At 38.8% G+C, this 14,971-nt stretch overlaps 1 long non-coding RNA gene across 5 annotated transcripts; it reads right to left on the bottom strand.

Annotated features, from left to right (window-relative positions):
* Positions 1-3,837: 3,837 nt before the first annotated feature.
* Positions 3,838-8,921, bottom strand: LOC112191691. 5 transcript variants are annotated; one of them, XR_002933064.2, is made up of 8 exons: positions 8,491-8,920; positions 8,273-8,385; positions 7,853-7,983; positions 5,272-5,319; positions 5,133-5,197; positions 4,855-4,978; positions 4,661-4,704; positions 3,838-4,217 (listed from the first exon to the last, which is right to left on the bottom strand). It is a non-coding gene; the product is annotated as an uncharacterized LOC112191691 (long non-coding RNA). The 5 variants fall into 5 exon arrangements; XR_005808760.1 differs by having other exon boundaries at positions 8,273-8,382; XR_002933063.2 differs by having other exon boundaries at positions 8,513-8,919.
* Positions 8,922-14,971: the final 6,050 nt, after the last annotated feature.

Below are 14,971 nucleotides of genomic sequence, written 5' to 3'. Positions count from 1 at the left end.
ATCGGTGACCGACCTGGTTCGTCCTGAATTCGAGAACCAGCCAACTACTCTGTAGTATTTCTGACTACAAGTACCGAAAGTGTCCATTTCCTGGCCCTGAGTCTCCTATGACTGGTTCACTGTCTATACTATCTTTCCACGACAAACATAGGAGCACGGCCCCCTCCAGAGGTTCACGGTTATCGACACCGTGGGATCCCTAGGAATCTAAGCGTCTAGGTCCCATTCACTTTCAGGTCACAAGTATAAACATACAAGGGTACAGTATCTCAACATGCAAGTCTAGCCTCGGTTTTCGTAATTAGCAATTATCAGTTCTGAAAACACATGTATCTCGAGGCATCGACTAATGAACAACCAAAAACGTTCTTGCAGGCAACATACTATCATAGTATAGCATTCTACATATACTGAAAAGCCTCTAACAAGGAAGGGACAGCTCACCCTACCTGGATATGGAGTGCTCGTCTACATTCGGGTTCGTTCCCGACCTTCGATCATTTGTCCAAATCCATGTGCACACGCTCGAGTCCTTTAACAAAAACTAAATCCAATAAGTACTCAATTTATAGCTCAATTGCTTAATTTCTTTACGAGTTACCAATTTAACTTGAATCGATACTTAATGGTAACCATTCCCGAACAATTCACTTAACGTAGTAAGCTTATTCGGGAGATGGTGATCACACTTCTTTCCATGTTAAAATTTCAGTTAACCGGTATGACTTCATTTTATTTAGCTTTTAAACCTTAAGCAATTAAATGATAATTACCCTTCCCGAATGATTTCGCCTTTCAAACTCCTTTCGGGATACAGTGATTATACTTATTTTCTTAATGTATTCCAAGTCCACCGGTTTGACCCTTTATACTTAATCATTAGATAATAGCAAATAAATAGTAATTACCATTCCCAAATGATTACGTTCTTACGATAACTTTGGGATATGGCAACACTAGAGTACTCTAATCTTTAACCTTATTTCATGAATCTTAATCGACTAAATAAAATCCATTATTTTCATTAACGGTCCATTCTCATTTATCAATTTCTTTCTATGTCGCATCACATAGTAATTCTATCGAATTTACTATGGGCACCCGATACACCTTCCAACCTTTCTGCACACCCACAATCATTCTCTTCACGACCATTAACATAACAAAATGTCTTAGCAAACCTTAACCAAAACATTTACTCACAGAACCAAAAACAATCTTAAACCACCATTTCCAGTCCAATGTAGTATTCTCACAACGACAGATTCACAATAAGCATAGTCAACATTCAATCAACCAAATCTCCAATTCAAGGTTATAACACCAGGTTATTAACTCATCCAAACAGTCGAAAAGTACCAAAGCACATAACTTCGATTTTTACCTTCAGTGGTACAATTTGCAGGAGCAATGCTACTGACGAAGAACACAGCAACCAGGAGCCTCCCACTTTTCTCAATTATTTTCCAACCTTGCCAAATCTGCATTCAACACCACTGAGCCTCAATCCACATTCCAGTACTAAAACCGAGTTGAAAGATAAACCAGAACAGGTCACGGAAACAGAACCTCGGTGGAGGCCGAGTGTTCCTAAACGCAGCTTCTTCAAAAACTTGGTCGAACTCAAAGATTGTACACCAGCGTGTAGAGGACAAAGAATGGGTCGTCTTCCATGTAGCAAGCAATCCTAGAAGTGCCAGAAAGAGTCGCCGGCGTCGGAGACAGCGATGGAACCAAGATGAACCCAGAAACGAAATTGTCAAAACTTGGTCAAATCGAAAATCTAATTATACTAAAACGTAGAGCACGACACGGGGAGTGAGTTCCATACCACAAGCAGTCCAATCGGTGGTCGGAGTCGCCAGGAAGCCGCCGGAGCAGTCGAAGCTTCTTGGCTCCGATAGCTGACGATTCAGTGAACGAAGGTAGGGGACGTGATGGGGACACCGAGACGAAGAGATTGATGCTGGTGTGCGGTCTTAGGGTGGTCGGAGATCGAAGAAAGTGGAGGAGTAGTTGTGGTGTCGCGATTGTGGTGGTTGCGTGCGGAGCCCAGAGCTGATGCATGTCGGTGATTCTTGCTGGGTTTAAGTAGGAGTTGGATGTGGGTTCGATTGGTAGTGGTGGTTTTGTGAGATGGTGGCCGGAGATGGCATTTCCGGCGGTTGCAAAGAGGGAGGACGAGAAAGTGAGAAGGAGAGAGAGAAACGAGGTGCGGCCGAGAGGAGAAGAGAGAGTTGTGAGATTTTGGGGTTTCCAAACCCATTTAATCATAGTTCGTGTGAAAAGTCCAGCTTGCCCTTCGTACAAATTACGAATTTCTCCTAACGATTTATTTTTGAGTTTGGGCTCGTAACTTGATTGGTTTTTCGTCGAAAACTTCTTAAATTAATTCTCGACTTCGTCCTAGGCCCAAGACTCTATTTCGTAAAAGTTAAAAAATCCAAAACTTCATCACAACTCAACTTATCGTCTTTGGAACTTCAACGAATGGTTGCTTCACTTAACCTTTGTAACCTTCTAGGCCCAAAACAAAAGGGCTCTGGCCCACACTTAAATTATAAGGCCCAAAGAGTGGCTCGACACCAAAACAATATCCGAAATCGATTTCTTCAAGTAAATCACCTTGTGAAAGTCTTATTGGCAAAAAAATTTCCTTCTAAAAATTAAACAAAATTTTCGGGGGCTCACAGGCTCACTATCTGCACCCTCAGTTGGAACAACTACCCCTTCCATGCTTGTCACATTTACAAGTTTTGAGTCTTTCTTTGCAACCGGGACCTCCTTCTCATCTTGTGGATAGCATTTCCACTTCTTAGCCTTCTTACCCTTCACATTGATGCAAAACACGGGAAGCCTTAGGTTTGTTCTTGCTTCCCTTTAGTCGTCACAATTTCTTCTATTTTGGAGAGACCAAAATCTTTCCATGCATGCTTTTGTTTCAAAGCTAGAGTTTGATCCTCCACTTGCAACTATGGCGCAGGCAGTGCAAGATATCTCTTGCCAGACCTATCAAGATCATATTCAGCATGCCGTTTAGTATCAATCAAGAAAGCTTGCACTACTTTCTCTAGATTCACAATAGAGTTCTTCTCCACATGAGAATCAACAACTGCTAAAGCAATAGAAGTTGTAAAAAAATTGGGAGTTATAGGGAAGACTAGATCCTTTAGGAATCCTGCAAGCTTAAGCTAAGATTGAAGTTGATTTGGCAAAACTAGGGTTCCAGGTTTCTTAGAGTCAAACCCCAAAGCTATCTGTCCCCCTTATACCCCACGACCTGCAGCCCATGCATCAGTTCACGGCGTCTGGCCTCTTGCCGATGCTTCACATGCCAGTAGCGCCTGGTCTTCCTGAACACCCATGCCAACTGCTTTTGTCGTTGCCATCGAAACGAGGTTCAACCTTTTTAAAGCGACTGCAGGCCCCTGTACCTCCTTCTCTTCTTTCTCAAGCAAAAACAACTTACCACAACCAATTGCATCACATTGAAACAGTCCACATACCATGCAAAAGCCTCGGATTCGTTCAAAATTGAACAATAATTCAGGTTCAACCTCCGATGAGAAAGAGAAAGATTTCAAAACTCGAACCCATCATCGGATATCCAACTCAAGCCGAATCCACTACTCCTCCTCCTTCCTCTTTAGTGCAGGTTAATCAAATCGGATGACCCAACCCATGGAAGAGCCGACCAGCAAGAGCGCGACCCTCTTGCGTAGCCGCGGTGCAAGCCCACACACTTTAACCCAGGTTTCTACACTACTAGAAATTTCCCCATTCCACACCAATGTGAATTAGTCTCCTTTGTCCCAATACACACTGATAAGAGTGGTTAATCTCATTTCCCACTATGCAGCCACTATTGAGGAATCAGTCCCCTCTATTGCAGGTGCTATTAGGACAATACACACTGATAAAACAACAGTGACATACCAATACCCAATGCAGCACATTACTTTTTCCTTCCCACTGTTATTGAATTGGTGTGTTTTCTAATGCCACCAACATCAGTGGCAGACTTGGGAGGATATATAAAAAAAATAAAGATTTGGGCCACCTATATGTACTGTATAATTCTAAAATATACTAATTATAATACTGTACAATTCATATACAACTTCAAATGAAATACAACATAAAAAAAACATAAATCTCTCTCTTCCTCCCCATAGCTGCATCTGATACCTCCACCTCCAGCATCTTTTATATGCTTTCTGTCAAACAAATTAAAAACTCAATAAAAGACTTGCAACATACACAAGAATGAAACTGAGATAAAGAGCAACCAAAATAGCAAATTTATTCAATTCAATCAGTATCCAAAATTTAACATCTTAACAACACATTACAAAAATTGTACAAGAATGAAAATAATGAGTTCTTGTACATGAGGATCATAAAACACCAAGCTGATAGCTAAACAAGAAACTCAGAATGATATACCAGCCCCAAACCAACAACCGACAACATTAATAGCCACTTTCAAGCAACAGTCTAAATCACTATCCCAACACGTACATACTTATATGCAGAAGTTAGTACCTTTAAGAAAACAAAGGTACTGCCACAAACACGCATGCCCAGGATATCAAATTGTATATACACAATTACCAAATAAGCATAAATAATCAATTCACCAAACCCACAAAAAGCTCACCTCATTTGTCTATCTTGGATGTCCAATTAGCATTTCCTGATCTCCTGCAGTTGACACAGCAAATAGGAAGTTTAAGTAGCCTACAAGTAAATGCTAACTATTGAAGAATGTACCATCAAATATATATTGCTAGCAACTAAATATGCAGTTGTCCTAAAAAAAAACTAAAAAATCAGACTCCGTTGTTCAAGTACCTCAACAAGGAGGATCACCCAGCTTGTTATGCTATAGAGATCATCTAGTGGTGAGTGAGTACCTAATAAAATAAGTAAAGTGAAAGTTGCAGAGAAGATGATGTTGAAAGCTGAGTGGTGGTACCTAGATAGAAAAACAACACTAGTTAGATCTATAACATCAAGGTTAAGAAAGCTTGGCAACATAGATATTAGCCATATGGTCATCAACTACAAAGCAGAAACTGAGATACAAAAGTTCAATTTTAATCGATCATTGAGTTTAATTCCAAAATTACCTCCATAGCTAGCCTATGAACTTTGCATTGTACACCAATCCCACATTCCTGAGTTAGACAAGAACCTGCAATTGGAAGTCCAATAATCATATGCACTTGGAATAAGATTCATAAAACTAATGTAGAAGAGAGTGCTTACTTCAAATTCTATGTGTCCAAACAGTTGGGACAGAGAGTACAATCCCACCTACAATGTGCAAATAAATAAATGAGTCCATTTTTGTTACACAAACAAATATATAACATGGAGGAAATTAAAAAAATCTGCAAAAGATGAAGAGTATGGCCATTTTTAGCCAAAGAGCTTCCTTTAAGCACATTGGCATATGAAAACAGAATAAAAAGACTAGCTAGAACAAATATACATAGAGATACAAAAAGGACATAAGCTAAAGTATCAGATTTCCAACAATTAAATGAATGCAATTTATGAGTATTGATAGGCGCATTTTAATGCGACGTTTTACTTGCTTTTCCCTACATTTCTTGCGTTATTTCCTTATTAAAACCCTGTTTAGGAAAGTTTTCATTCTTTGATTGGGAAAGTTCCTATTTGTAGAAAGTTTCTATTTTTATAGTTTCTATTTATCATTTTTAGTAAGTTTCCATTTTCGGTAGTTTCTATTTTTCAGTTTAGGAAAGTTTCTATTTTTCTTATTAGTTTCTATTTTCAGGACCTCCGAGCTAAAATATGGAAATGAACTCATAAATTGAAAGAGGAGCTTGCGAACACCAAGGGGAGCAAAGATGAAGGTACATTGGAGTAGAAAAATGGAAATGTACTAAAAGATCAATTTTACACATATTCCTACTCCAGCTAGGAGAAACCAAGCCAAGCAAAGAAGAAGGAGCGGCCGCCTGACCAAATGAACTTCAAATGAGCTGAAACCTTCCAGATCCATTCTAGACACCCAAAGGATCATTTCTTATGAAGAGTGCCAGAGAAAAATATGAGTGGAAGGCCTTCAAACAATCAGCCCAATTTTCTACAGAAGCAAAACCGGAAAACTGGACCTGTAAGAGGTCCAGTAGCATTTCCGGCCCAACCACATGGCAATAAATTCTGAAATTTTACCACAGTAATCTACACTCATGGTGGATAATTTCATATGAAGAAGTGGAAGGCTAAAATTGAGTTCTTAGTGGAGAAATAATTGAAGGAATAAAGGGGCAGAAATTCACCTCCAAATCTGCTAACAACCTTTGTCAAACTTGAGGAGGAAAATCAAAGTTGCAAGCAAGTGGAAAATCTTGAGGATGAAAATCAAAGTTGCAAGCAAGTGGAAAATCTTGAGGAGGAAAATCAATTCAAGTTGAACAAGTGATAAACAAGTGGGAAGATATTTTTTACAAATTTGTCTAACATATCTAGCCCTTCATTTATGTTCATCTCCACCCTCCATTCATCATTTTTTGGGCTATAAATACACTTCTCCTCTCACTCTCAAAATACTAATTCCTTCATTCATTTCATCTTCTTTGTCTCTCCATTTCCTTTCCATTTTCCTTCTCCATTCTCTAGTTGCAAAGTTCTGCGTTTTCAAGCAAGGAGAGGAAGAAGAAGAAGGAGCCGTGAAGATCATATCCTCCATCATCCACCTTGAAGGCTTGCTTCCAAGATTCAAGATTCAACCATCTAGCTCTCCATCTCCATCTCCACTCACGGTGTAATTCATTCATTTTCCTTGTAACCTTTTTGGTTTCCTTGTTTGATTTCGTATGAACTTGTTTCTAGTTAACAATAATGTTTAGGGCAAAGTTTAAGCCCAATTTCTATGTTTAAATAAAGTTTTCGAATTCTATAATTGTGATTCTAAGTTGCTTATGTGAGTTTGTTCGATTAAATTTGCTTTACAGAAAACTTTTATATGTTTATCTTATTTGGGTCGACACTTATAGGATTTGCATGTAATTGGTGCTAGGTTTAAGAACATGAAATCGACTTTTCGTTTTGTGTAAACTTGAATCAAAGTAGTAAAGGTTTTGGACAAAAATCAAATTCAATTGAAGAGGATTGCAATTAGGTGAACTTATTCATACTAAGTTGTACACTTGAGTTGATAGCCTTTCTCTATGTGTAATGCGTTAAACATGACATGATTGACTAGCTTTCTAGGGTTTGATTGCATGTTTGATAGGATTAATCTAGGTGCTTTCGCTTAGGTTAATTAGCATTGAAAATTAAAATATGAGAAATCATTTGCTTTCGAATGTTTCACATAATCAACTCCTCTCTCATGACTTGGAAGAACAATTATAGGGTTTGAATCGAATTTGATTACATGGAATTGATTTTGATCTTTGTTCCTTGCGTTCCACCCTTGTATATATGTTTTTACGTTTTCTTTATTTTATATATTTTAATTTTAATTTTAAGAATCCTAATCCCCCCCCTTATTTGTGTTTACTTGTATATATTTATTCTTTATTTTATTTCTGTAAATAATACTTTTCTTTATTTGTTACACAATTACAGGTGTACCCTCAATCCCCGGATAGAACGATCCCTATTTGCTTATACTACTAACGATATTTCAGGGTTAAATTATGCGCTTGCTTTTAGCGCATCAAGTATTCAGATGTCGTTGATTGGCCAATGAAAAAGGTGTTTTGCTATTGTGTCAGTGGGCATACATACTACCACAAACAAACTCTCAATAACTTTCTGACAACAATCAAACAAAGTGCTAAATTCATCCACATGCCATTCTTAGACATACCGATAAGGCAAGCAAAGTCTAGCACCTCCATATCAAATCAAACAGAGTGCTAAATTCATCCACATGCCATTCTATGAGACTGTGTTAAGTGATCGACCATCCGCCAGGTTGAAAAGAAATAAAAGCATTTCCTGTATTAGAAAGAAAGAGAAAAGATACAAGTTATACCTTTTTATCCATGTGTATCAACTCCTTTTTTCCTAAATAAATTATAGTGACAAATTTGAATAATCAATCAAAAGAGAAGCAGGGATGTTACTAGTAGAAGAACAAAAAATGCTGAAAGCAAGCAATGAATCCATAATTCATTGCTTCATAACCAAAACAACAATCATCTAAGTAAGAGTCTTCTAAAACAAGTACAACAAATAACTTCAGCATTCAACTAAAATTGAAACATTGTAGATACAGACAAATTACCAGTTCCATGGAGACCATAGGTGGAAGTGGATGAAAGTGGCCAGACATGGTAACAATGCTTACTATGTTGTTAATCTCATTTTTGCTGATTTCAATTTTCAGTTCCCAATCTTCTACCCAAAAGTAAAGAATTTCCTTAGATATTAATGAATGGAGAGATAACTCAAATAGCCATCTCCAAGAACGAAAATAAAACAACAATTTGGAGAGCGACATACCCATTTTTGGAGAGCAACTTACCCTGATTTACCTCCTTCTGCTTTGAAATGAAATCTCAATTTGCTAGAGTGAATACATGGAGTTTTTGGGATTAGGGTTTCTGGGCATATGTTGAGGAGAAGTCGGAGAGGCCTAAACGAGAAGATAGACCGAAGCCGGAAAAGAAAAAGAAAAAAAACAATAGAGAGGAATCAAATTAAAATGATGGGAGAACAAACTAGATCTTGTTCAGATCTCAACTCTGAAGGAGAGGGAGACGAAGACTGAGATGAGGAGAGAAAGAAAGTAGATCTGGGTTTGATTTATGTCTCAACTCTCGAGTCTCAACTTTTTTTTTGGGATAATGATCTCATGTCTCAAGTCTCAACAAGACTAGAGAGAGATTGAAAGGAAGATGCCCACCAATCTATTGTCGTCAGATCTCAACTACTCACTAATCTGATGGCTGTAAAAAATCATCAAAGCTGATAAAAGCATATGTGTCAGCTCCATGATTGCAGGTTTCACACCGATATAGTGAGGTTGGGTTATAAAATAATCACAAATATTGGCATTTCATCACTTAGCCATTATTGTACAGTGTGAAGAAAAATTATCCCACCGATAATTTACAACAGTAGCTTACTATTACCATTTCCCACCTATAATTTTAAGTGGCTACTAGTTAGTCCCTATTGGGGAAAATTCTAGTAGTGCTAGTGTCTTCAACGGAGGAGGATGTACATCACCAATCCTGTCATACTCTTCTAGAACCACATCGTGTTCTTATAGTGCCATGGTCCTCCATGAAGGATCCTGTTTCTCTTCGACTCCCTATCAAATTGAAAGACAAATAACCTATCCCTCGCATCTTGAATAGACAAAATTGATTTCACCTTCCAGATAGTCAGAATTGTTCCCTTGAAACCCAGAAACTTGTTCTTCGGTCCCAGAAGACACCTAACCATATAAGAGTGATCATCTTGAAAAGCTGCTGCACCAGCCGCTCCGAGTTCCACATGAGTGGTTTCGGCTAAATTGAAAGGCTGCTGCAAGGCTTGCAATAGTGTCAGCCATGGAGGTTTGATAGTTTTGTAGAAGAGTCAACGAGAAACCCTAGCAGAGAAGACGGCCAGGTCAAGAGTTTTTTTTTTCACTCCAAAAAAAAAATCCGTATTAATTTGAATTTTATTGTTTTATAATTGTGAAAATTGAAGAAAAAAAATTATATTTTGAGTTCCATCAGTTTGAAAAGTGCTTAAAATCATTATTTGAGGGTAAAAAAAATTTAGTGAGAAAATAATAACATCATTTTGCCAAAAATCTTGTGCTATAGTCCACAGTTTTTTATGAGAATTTTGGTCACAAAGAAGGTTTTTTTTATTATTTTTTTTTATACAGTTTCAGGGCATGAAATATTTATTTTTATTTTTTAATTTGATAATAAAAAAATAATTTTGTATTGAATATTATAAATTACTAATTTGAGCATAGATTAGAGGGCTCCGAGCTTCTCGGTGAGACCTTGGTTTTCGAAACTTAGGTTTCGACTAGCGGCGACGTAGGGAGGGATCTCTGCGGCGATCCTGGGTGCCGCGAGGGTTTCTCAGACCGTGGTGGTGGTTTTCAATCTAGGCGATGAGTGAAGAGGGCGATAGCAGCGGAGAGTGGCTGGGATTGCCTTCGCGGTTCTTGTCTGGGCTGCAGAGGAGGAGCGAGCACGAGTTGGGTCTAGCGGCGGCGGTCTAGGCTCGAGATTGCACAGTTTTTTAAGTAGAGCTTTGCAGCGAAAGTCTGTTTGGTTTGAGAGGTCGGGTCTCAGAGTTGAGGTTGGCAGTTCTTCGATCGCTGCGGGGGGATCTGCTGCAGAGTAGGAGGCAGAGGCTTCAGTGGTCGTTGCTCGAGATGGTGATGCACGGTTGGAGAATCCGGCCGCCAGAGCTATGGTGCGTCCCCGAAGAACAAACCGGCGGTGCCGGCGAAGGAGCAGTGAGCAGGAATGCGTCTCCCTTGTTGGCTCGGGTTTGGCCTTGGGTTTCATGGCCTAGGCTCAACCTTGGGCTGCTGGGGCTGTGATGACCTGGATTTTTGTTATTTAATTTTGGTAATTAATAATGGACCAATTGTACGAATAATTGTTATTGTGCTTTATTCGTAAGTTGTATGTGAAGTGGAATAGTTTTCGTACGTGTAATTATTCGAATTCCACAGTTTAGGAGGTCGTGTGAAGTTTTACTTTTTATACGTTGGGATTCTCGAAAAACTTCCCTCAATAAAGTTGTAGAGCGCGTCAATACGAGTTCGTGGACAAGCGGAACGCGTCAATCGGAGTTCGTATGACGAAGTTATGGCTTTCGAAAAAAGTTTTCGTTTTAGTATAAATAGAGAAAATCAGAAAATGAATTCATAATTCCACTTTCCATTTCCAGAAAGCCATTTTCTCTCTCTTTTCTCTCTCAGTCGACTCATTCAGAAACAAAACTTTCCGTCTGACCCTACCAGAACCCGGCGACCCGACCCGACCCGACTTTTCCGGCTGTTTCCGGCGATCTCTAGCCGTGAAACTTAGGTAGCTGATTCTTCTCCTCCGTCTGGTCATCTCTGTAGCATCCTCTAGCGGCGTTATCCACCGTGTAAGGCGCAGTTGGTGTTTTCGGACCCGACCGGAAGACATAGCTCCGGCGACTTCGGGGCTTCATGCTTCATTGGTTGAGTTCAAAGAAGGCCCCCTGATCGATCTATGGTGTTTGTTTGGATCGATTTACGTGGAAATCGGTTCAACTCTGTTTGAGCAAAAATCCAAAGCTTGTGAGGTTGTTTTCGACCTTTTATGCTTGTTTTTTGACTTCGTGCTAGTTATGAAAATTTACAAGCATGCTTAGATGAACAGCTTTGATGTTGGGAATTTTGTGAAATATTGAGTTTTGGCCGGCTGTGGTGGCTGCGTTATGGTAGCTTTCCGGCCATGTAGGGAACTATTTTTGGTATTGTATATGTTCTACTCGTTGATACGAGCGTTTTGATATATAATATGCAAATTTTGGAGTTTGTATGAATTTGTTATGATTTTTATGGTTTCATATCGGTTAATTTATTCAATCCGTGAGGATTTGAGCTTCCGATCGACTTGTGGTTTAGACGTATCGATCGTGGAAGTATTCCGGAGACTTTGGGAGGTCTCGGATGTGGTTTTGCCTCTATTGGCACCACTTTGGGAATTTTAGTTCAAAACAGGGGTTTCGAACTTAAATCAAATGTGGATCGTTACTAAGTTGGAACCCTATGTGATTAGGTACTTGACAAAGTATCTTGGACGGTTATTTTGTGGATTGGCTGCTTTGTTCTATATTGAAGACGCAGCGGGAGTTTCGAGGTGAGTAATCTCATAAGATTCATTATGAACGGAATTACCATTATTGTTTTAGCGTTAATTATTTAACTGCAAACTATAGTTGGTATTAGTAGGCATTCATGAGCGAATGACTACGTATATATATATATATATATATATTTACGTGAAATATATATATTCTTGTGAGTGATGTGTGATGAATAATATGCATGATGGTATTCATATTATTGTTGAATGCGACTTTTCAGGAAACAATATTGTGGAAAAAGATGTTTTCTATTGTTTTAAAAGTAGTGAATTTGATGTTACATGTTTGAGTCAAGCGTGACTCATTTTAGATGTATTGGTCCTTGTACCAATAGTCACAGATGGTGAGCAGGGATTGGGAAAGCCGAAACTAGATGTTTGTAACTTTTCTAGGTCGGGTGTGACCTACTTAATGTTTGACTTTAAGACTAGACAGGGTCTAAAGATCATATGTCATAGATGGTGACCTTGATGTTTGATTTTATGACCAGTCGGGGTCTGAAGATCATATGTCACAGATGGTGACCTTAATGTTGATTCTAAGACCAGACGGAGTCTGAATATCACATGTCACAGATGGTGACCAAGGCAGGAAATAGGTAATCACGTTCGTGGCCGGACGAGTGGTTACGATTTCAGTAGAGCTATAGTTTGTCTGTCATTATAGCTTATGTGGGTAACGGTCGAGGTTACTGGAGACTCATAAGTATGTAGTTAAAGGAGAGTTCCGAGAGTATTATTCTTTTATCGTCTAGATGAGACTTGAATTTCTTCTTGATGGTTAAGTTAGCAAATAGAACATTGTCACAGCGATGATTTATGTTGTCCGAGATGAAGAAGGGTGCCATGAAGGGGACTGAAGAGCTGTTAAGCAGGAGTCTAAAAGAAAAGGATTTTCTTTTGAAGAGAAATGAAACTTAGGTAGCTTGTAGGAGTCGAAAGAGTGAGAGAGCAAGTGAACAGAGGGATGGGGTTGCTATTCTTCAAAGAAAAATGGAAGCTTAATCGGAAGGAAGCTATGGAGGAGGGTTGTTAGAATTGGGTGGGGAATTGAAACATGATGCTTCTGCCATGATGGTGCTAGAAGCCTAGAATAACATATCAAGGGAAAAGAGGTAAGCAGAATTGAATCGGAAATTGAACTAGTGAGAAGAAGAATTCAGAAGTGCTGCAATCGATTTTAGACCCGTGGGTGCATGGAGAAAATTACTCCATACACCTAGGGAAGGTTTTGCAATTCACAGGATCAAGATCAAGAGCTGTTAAGCAGAAGCTCTGATACCATGAAGAGAAATGGAATTGCTTGATTAAAGTAGATAATAGATTACAAAGGAGAACACATATTTAAACTACTACAAGCATAGAGATGCCAAACAAGGCGTGGCAGACAAGATTTTTGTCTTGATGTATTTGCTCCAGATTTATCTTGGCTCGTAGCATAAGGATGGACATTGGCATGCTTGTGAGCAGAGTGCAGAATTGCTTCAGGCTTCAGTCTGTTCTAGTGCTTCAGATATAGTAGAGAATCTTGTCAGATGGTCCACTGCATTGCTTGTATGTTTGCTAGGATTGCTGGTATGCTGATATCAGTTTTCAATCCTAAATTAGGATTATGCTTAGTGTCTAATCCCATACACTTAACACTTTTGATGGAAAGGTTATGGAGTGTTAGAAGGAATCATGGTTGCATGGTTTCCTTAAGCTGATTTGTGTGAGTTGTTGATTAATGTTCATGAGTTACTCATACAAGCTTTCATAAGCTTACTGGGTTTGTTGTGTGGAAACCCGGTGCACTATTCAATGGTGTAGGGGTTAATCCTGCAAGTCAGGGTAATCGTGGCTGAGCTGAGGTAGCTTGTTGGCAGCTAAACGGGTAGGAAGCAAATTTTGTTGGCTTTGCCATTGTTATGACTTCCGCTATGTAGTAAGCTCTGAGGAGCATTTACGTTTTATTTTGTTATGACAATTTAATTCGTAAGTTATGTAATATGTGACTCTGTGGAGCGGGTCAATATTTGAAAATGTGGGTTCAAGGCATCAATATGTACTTGCTGTAAAGGGAAGATGTCTCCATGTATTTTGTATTAATGGTTGAACAATCGCGCATGTATAATTACGGGATTATATACTGATTTTTATTGTGTTAATCAGGGGCATAACAAGGGTAGGGGCCAATTCCTACTAGGCAATGTTTGACTTGGGCTTGGGCCTACGGGCTTGGGCTCATATCAAGGCAATCTGGGCCCTAATGTATTAGGGTATGAGCTGTTCAAGGGTGGATTAGGTTCTATGAGTCTTCTATGACGTTTCTAGTCTCTTGTTTATACTACAATTGCGTGATTGGCAAGTGAGGGCTAGTTGAATGATTTCTTTTCCGTAGGAGGCGAGGTTTTTTTCATTCTTGTATAGGATCGCTTAAATGTGAGTGTCTCAGTGATCTTTAAAGGTTTGATTTAGCTTAGGTAGGTTACTCCGAATTTTCTCGCATGATTTCTTATTTAAGTTTTGGTAGACTTTAGCCTTTGCTGTTGTTCTAATGAATTCAACTTTTATTTAAAAAAAAAAAAAAAAGTTTAATAGTTAGAGACTTATAATATAATGTTACATATATCATCATTATATCAAATCCACTATAAATTTTTTGCACAATATCCACTTACAACGAACAAAATTACTAGACATATTGCTAATCATCTTTTAACACTTACAAGAATTCTAAAAGTTACTATCAAATATTGTAAAAACTTAATTAAGAAGTGTTTTTTTCTCAAATCACTCCTGAATTTCCGTTGAAGCATATACTAAAACAAACACATTAAATTTCGAAAGAGGAAGTGTTTACAAGTGCTTCCTCTTAATCTAGACATATGAAAATCGTAGAAGTACTTCTATAACTCAAAAAAAAAAAGTTTTGCTATGGATACCAAATGTTACCAGAAGCATTCATAATGCCTGCTAACACTGGGCCTAGAAATCAATTGCTTGTCCTAGAAATCATTGGGCCTACAAAATCGACTAGCAGGCCTCAGGCCCTAACCAGTGGGGCCTTTCCCCTCCTCGTCTTCTTTTTCCTAAACTTTCAGTCAGGAAGTTCCAGAGCCTTCAAGAGGTTTCGGGAACCT

The sequence above is a fragment of the Rosa chinensis genome, chromosome 3 (assembly GCF_002994745.2).
Source record: "Rosa chinensis cultivar Old Blush chromosome 3, RchiOBHm-V2, whole genome shotgun sequence".
Lineage (NCBI taxonomy): Eukaryota > Viridiplantae > Streptophyta > Magnoliopsida > Rosales > Rosaceae > Rosa > Rosa chinensis.
This window is presented reverse-complemented; position numbering and strand designations above follow the sequence as displayed.